Raw genomic sequence first — 7,500 nt, 5'->3', positions numbered from 1 at the left:
AAAAAAGAAAAAAAAAATCCATCGAAGTAAATCAATGATGCTCGTTGTGTCGATGACGAAGTAGATATTAATATCATTTAGCTCGTTTCAATCGATAAATGTTAAATGACTTATAGATCTTTCGATTTTCGTAAACACAAACAATGTTTGGTTCTAGACGAATTGCTATCGAGCTTGCTATTGCGTTTCAGATCGAAAATAGAACAGACGTATTCGACTATATACATAATTCTATATATTCGACTATATGCCAAATTCCTTTCTTCCTCTATTTTCAAATAAAACATCTCAGATTCGATTCATTTCACCAACAGGGGGTTTTTGATATCACACTTTATTACAAACATTCTTGTAAAGATGCAATGGCGTCATGCATTTTTACGACGTAACATTTCTCAAACGTAAAGATTAATACCAATGAAATCTCAACAAAATCCTACAGTAAAATATGAGAGAATGGTTTGATCCAAATGCGAAGAATAGATAAGTATAGACCGTTGCTTGGCTGTTTCATCGAGCAATCGTAGATGATGATAAAAAGATGCGATATAAATATATAACCGATATAAATATATAACACGATCTTCTTTCCCATTCGTTTTAACCATTGTCAGTGGTTTGTTACGATTCTTCTTTACGTATTTACGTTTTCCATTGAAAGATGAGGACCCAGTTTATCTATTTAGTTCGAAAACTGCAGTACGATAAGACATTATGTGTCGTTTATCGTTTTGTTGATATTTCGATATTGTTTTCTTCTCTATTTTTTGTCTTTTCTTTTTTTTTTTCTTTTTTTTTTCTATGATGTAAATCTTCAAATAGTCGAAGCGTAAAACATCGAGAAGACTCGTCGGCGGCGTCAATTACGGCGAGTTTTATGCTTCTATGGCGCTTGATTTTTATGCCAGACCTTGGGCGGTTCTCGTCGTTGTTATTGCAAGTGCAGAGCCTTCGCTTCGTTCGCTCGCTCGTCAAACTCCTCTCTGCACGTATTTCGAGATGATGTCACGCATTACAAGTACCCACATACGTGAGCCTATGTGTCGATGGTAAACCGTAGAACACGTTCAAAATAACAATCGACTTATCGTTCGCATACCGAACGTAGAAACATAGAAATGCACGCGAGAGAGTTCTCGAGAAAGGCTCGATCGATTTTTCGTTAACGAGTAAGTGATACGCGAATGGCACGTTAAGAGGCGCTGTCTCTTTATTTGCAATAATAAATAATAAATATCTAAATAAATAACTAAATAAATAAATAAATATATATATATATATATATATATATGTTCTAACGAAGTACTTATAAGGTTATTATGAAATCTAGTGATTTTTTTTTTAATATTTGTCTCGGCGTTTTTTAAAAAAATCACTAGATCTCATAATAATCTTCGTGGATACTTTTCGTTGGGACATTTTGCATGTGCATTTGTATTTATATATATATGTACATATGTACATATACAAAATATATATGTACTTTGTATATATAGATACATATATATACATATGTCCATATATATATATATACAAAGTATATATATACTTATATATATAGAATATATACATATACATATATAGTTATATATATACTTATATCTATAAAGCATATATATAACTATATATATGAAGTGCATGTATGATATATATATGTATATATATATATATATATGTATGTATGTATGTATGTATGTATGTATGTATGTATGTATGTATGTATGTATGTATGTATGTATGTATGTATGTATGTATGTATGTATGTATGTATATATATATACACATATATATACGTGTACCTATATATAAATGATCTATTAAACGGAAACAATGTGATAATGATGGAACGATTAGCGTATTGTTCAAAATGCACGTGGTTATCTTTTGCATCCGCGTGAATTCTTGCAGCTGCTGCCGCGGTGGTGTCAAGTTATGTCAAGAGGTTCTCCTTCGAAAGCAAGCGCCTTTCCCGATATTTCGTTATCTTTTCTTAATGCACCGAAGGCCGATGACGACGATTCGAGCGATAAACGAGCTACGATCATCGTTTCAACACTTTTTCCAGCGCTTATCTCTTAATCGTCCCTTGAATAAAGCTGCCGTTCTTCCATGTTATTAATATTCATTAAGTTGCTCTTTCGATCTGTTCAAACGAACGATTCATAATTGAGCGTTTTCTGTTTTTTTCTTTTTTTCTATTTTTGGTTTTTTCTTTTATTTGAACATCGATGATGAAATATTTCATTGATTATTCGAAACTATTTAATTATTACTAATTATTATTTGTACTTATATAACTTTATAGCCAATTAATGCAATATTTGATACTTAAAGTCGTTAAAATAATATTTCATATAAAAATGTTTAAGTTTGAATTGATTTTTGAACGAAACGAAATATGGATATATTTCATTAGAATATGCGTGTACGTTCCTATCGGTTGCACATTAAATATAGATTTAATTCACTCGTTCCACCTTCTACGATACATTGCATAAACTCAATAATGAGAGGTTATTTAATTGACACTCATTGTCTGGGGAAACGAAGCGGCGATTTTGTTTCGCATGTAAGTAGATTGTTCGTATATGTGCACAGTTAGCCTATCTCAAGACTCGTATAAGAGATATACAGGGAATCTATATATGTTAAATAAAATTACATGTTATTGGATTAAAAAAGTAAATAAAATCACGAAAAATTACGAAATTAGCATATTTTGGACGATACAATTGAACTTATATACCGTGACGAGATTTCATCTTTACGAGACTATCGTGAACATGAAAGATACATTAATCATACCGTAAATCGTAAAAATAATTAATATCCATAGTCATAGTAAATCTCATTAATGCGTTTAAATTATCAAGATCAAATATAGAAATTTTCTATGTTGAGAATCCGTAAACCATGTAACCCCAATAAATAATATCTTTTTCTTCTTTTTCACTCTTCTCCCTCTCTTTCCTTTTAAACAACTATACAATCTCAAAGTTAGAAGTAATTAAACGCTTGGGTGCGTTCGACAACACTGTAAATAAATAAAAAGATCGATGCTATCTTCCTAAATGTAGCTACGGCTTCCGTTCGAATTAAAATAACAAAAAAGACCTATCTTATTGCACATAGCACGCACATTTGACAGGGAGGTATCACGTGGTTAGAAAACGCGAGAGGAAACAGAGAAGGCAGGATACATATGTTAGCTTCCTTTGTGCCTTTGCAATGAAGTAGAGCTAAAGCTTTTGCTGCGCCATTGCCTCCCACTACGTTGGTCTACCGAGAAGCTGTAATTAGGTCAACGCTTCGACGATTCGTTTATCTGCTTGTTTGTATTCTCGTCTAATACGGCACTACGATTGAATGTACGCTTTCACAGATTTTTTTAACTATACAAGCTTATTTTATCGCATTTTTGAGTACTTCGATCATTTTAACTTCAAATTACAAATCGATTGATCCAAATTTATTTCTCTCTCTCTCTCTCTCTCTCTCTCTCTTTTTCTTTTCTGGAAATATCAAACGTTTTTCTTGAAGAATATTACAAAGTAGTATAATTATTATTATTATATTATTATCACTTAGCAGTTTCTCCTTTTGTTTTCAAAAAGAAACAGTTTGAAACGAGAAGTCGATTAAACTCGATAACCCGAGATTTATACGGAAGCACTTGGACAAACTACGTTTCACGATTTATAAAATCGAAAATGTGGTGATAATAGATAGTACAAAGTGCTCGAAATATATCTACTTGTGTAGTTTGTTACGTAAAATAATAACCTCGGGTATGAAGCCAGCTTACTACTACTCCTTGTGTTATCTTCTATGCAGCCGTTCACGACCGCATGTTTGACCATATGAATTCTCTCGTAACATATTGTAGCTTTAACGATAATATCAATTGCCTACCGACCTAATCTGGTTTCAATGAGTTCTCATTCTCGTAATCATCGATTGAGCCAAAAATATTCTATAATTCTAGACACATTCCGTACTCTTTTTTTTATTTTTTTATTCGTCCTCACCGTCTTTACAGTATTCGATAAAAGACATACACACATAGACGCGCACGTGTGTGTGTGTGTGTGTGTGTGTGTGTGTGTGTATGTGTGTGTGCCTTGGCAGCTTTAAATCCGTTTAATCCTAAGTCAGCTTGGAAGAGCTCTCTTGACGCATCTCGAATGATTAAATTACTAATGGAAGCCGTGAAAATGTCTGTCATTGTGTTCCATTGCGGTTAGAACTAAGATAGGAAGGAGAATATAAATCCTTTCGATAGGGAGCTTTAATCGACATGTAATTACATTATCAAGGATTAAACGTTTTCATGGAACGTATGCCAATGTAATTTGCCAATTTGAAAAACGATTAATACATTTTTCTCTTTGTTCGCTTTTCTCTTTCTTTCTCTTTTTTATTTTTCTCTTATTTTGGAATGAGGCAGAGGAGAGTGGGGGAGGAGAGTGGAGGAAAAGAACTCGTGTATTCGTCAATCTCTTCGCGTTTATTTTAATGTCGAACACAAATCGAGAGGTCTCGATCGATTTGTCAGATTAAAGTGACAATGGCGGATCCTCATTGTATGATTACAGAGACATTATGAAGGTAGTACGTATCTATTCGTATAAGCCAAGATAATACAATGAGGAATTGTTCGTCCAAAAGCGACGAGCTCTCCTCTCCTCTATGCACGCCGATGTATGTATATTAATTTGACTTTGTCATCCTCTTTCCTGTGCCATTGTCCTCGAAAGCATATAATCGACAGAAATGTTTGAGAGATATTCGTGATAAGACAATAAAATTTTTCTCTTACCATAAATGCAACCTACATAGTAATTAGTTATAGAAACAATTTCAATCGTATATATATATATATATATATATATATATATATATATATACATACGATTGAAATTGGTGATAATACGATCGTGTATATATATATATATACATACATATTGTATATATGTATATATATATGTATATATATATATGTATATATGTAATATATATATGTATATATACATATATACATATATAATACGTTTTTTATGAAACTTGATTGTTTCTATAATTTCCATCGCAAAACGAAACTGGTTTCATGCAAGAAAGGAGAAAGTAATTTATAATATCTTTTCGATCACTGTATTGATTATAATAAATCCATTAAAACGCCATATAATATCGTACTTGTTTCAAAAATAATAGATATCTACTTTACCGATACATAGAAAGAAAAGTTGTATCACGGATACTTGAGATAATTAGAAGCGAATTATAAATTTGTAGCGAACGATTAACGTGTTGGTTAGAGCGAAAGAAAGAAAGGTGGAGAATGAGAGAAAATGGGAGAGAAAATGAGAGAGAGAGCAAGTGAGAGAGAGAGAGAGAGAGAGAGAGAGAGAGAAGGAAAGCTAATATAATTAGCAATTACCAGAAAGAATGATGGTTATCGCATTAATGATAATGTGTATCGTAGCGAACGATCGAAACTTTCTCTTCGTATCATTTCGTCTTGCAGCTCGCTGAACTTACATACAATGAGTTGATTTTAGTGGAGGAGAAGCAAGTATGATTCATGCTTCCTTCGAACCTAAGATATATATATATATATATATATATATATATATATATATATGCATGTACGTATTTATTATATATGCATATTCCATATAAGTTGATATACCTATATTGTATCTTCATACGGTACATATATTTTTTTCGTGCACGCAATTATATGTAATTTCAATGATCGTATGTATGGATAAAAGAAACGAAACGAACAGAACAGTTAAGATCGTCCTTCCGTAATTACTTTAGCAAGTTTGCAATCGAGTGGTTTTTGGGAAAGCGTACACGACTACCTGTTGCTGTTTCGCCTTTTTTTCTTCCATATTTTATTTCTTTTATGGATCGTCTTTCTTCTCGGTGAAAGCAAAGTACTATTTAGATTCGATACTTTTAAAGATTATTAATTTAAACAAATGCATTTTGTAAAATTAGATAAGACATTTCTTTTTCCTTTTTTTCTTTTCTTTTCTTTCTTTTTTATTTTTTTTCTTCCTTTTTTTTTTCTTTTTCTTCATAAAAATCAAACTTGAGATTTATCTTACTCTGGGAATAAATGCGCGAAAATTTGCACCGCACACACGACACAGACACTCTAACTCGTTTTACCTATCTCGCTTCTACATTTTCGCATCATTTATATTGTACGTTTGTACATACATACGCCAAGAGGGATCGCAAGCACGTGAGCACTTATACGCTTCGCCATATCACGTGGAACGAACGTGTTCGTTAAGCTCTATAAGTTAGTGTACCGGTTTAATATGTTATCTTCGATCTTTTCCTTTATAATTGACATCATTTTCTTAAGGTATTTATTTTTTTTTTTTTTTTTTTTTTTAATTTGTCTAACAAAACCAAAAAGTGGTTTCGCGATCGTAGAAATGTAAACATGAGTTATCAATGTATATGTGTTCTCGATCAATTATAGAAACACGTAACAAAGTTGAATTTGATCTAAATTTATTTTTCACCGGGCGTATTCTCGGATAAAGAATAATTCTGATATGACTTTAATTCATCATGATATATAATTAAAAAAGGAAACGAATTATCATACTCGATTTGTTTTTTCTTTCTTTCTTTTTTTTTTTTTTATAATACCTATATATTTTACAAGAATAACGTCAATGTCAATTAACGAATCGACGTTTCCGCATGTGTGCATACGCAATAACGAAAAGTCTGTGCTTAAGTTTACATGTAAACATCGTGTAATTCTCTCATTATCGTGAAGATAACTCAAGTCAATGATTTCATTGTTCTTCGTAAATCTTACGTAACAATTTCGAATTTCCTATTTGTTCCGTGCCACGGAAACATTCGCCAAAGATATGAGATGCTTTGATAAATGTATTTTTTATTTTTCTTCCTCGATCTGGCAAATTATCCCTACCGAAAGATTTGCTTTTGCTCGTCATAATGACGAAGGAAAAAGAGAAGAGGGGTGAAGAGGAAAGATGAACAATTTCTCTTCTCTTCTCTCCTCTCCTCCCCTCCCCCTCTTCCCTCCTCTCCCCTCCTTTTCTCTCTACTCCTCTCCTTTGCTCTGTTCTGCTCTGCTCTGCTCTGATCTGATCTGCGCTGCTCTGCTCTGCTCTGCTCTTCTCTGCTCTTCTCTGCTCTGATCTTCTCTTCTCTCTTCTCTTTTCCCATCGGCATCTTCCGTGCATTTTCACTGCATCGTTCGATAAACATTTTATTTCGGGTTGTGTCGAAACATTGCCACGTTGTACCGCATGCCGCACATCACTAAAAATACACAACTCTACAGAAGCAGCCCCTCTATCCCTTGGCAGTGAGTGAAACCGTAATCGAAAATAACTCACTGAAACACCTGGCACCACAGTGTTCTATTCCGCTTACCCGAATACTTGGATTTCTCTACGAGTCTTTCTACCTGATACCGTGTTTTCGATTTAATGA

At 32.9% G+C, this 7,500-nt stretch overlaps 1 protein-coding gene across 2 annotated transcripts in view; it reads left to right on the top strand.

Moving 5' to 3' along the window:
• Positions 1 to 7,500, top strand: part of Sesn (Sestrin) — a 95,942-nt gene that overhangs the window by 44,258 nt on the left and 44,184 nt on the right. The window lies entirely within an intron of this gene.

Source organism: Vespa mandarinia, chromosome 8 (assembly GCF_050613455.1).
Source record: "Vespa mandarinia isolate Hongniang chromosome 8, ASM5061345v1, whole genome shotgun sequence".
Lineage (NCBI taxonomy): Eukaryota > Metazoa > Arthropoda > Insecta > Hymenoptera > Vespidae > Vespa > Vespa mandarinia.
Note: the sequence above shows the minus strand (reverse complement) of the source record. Positions and strands in the feature narration are given on the sequence as shown.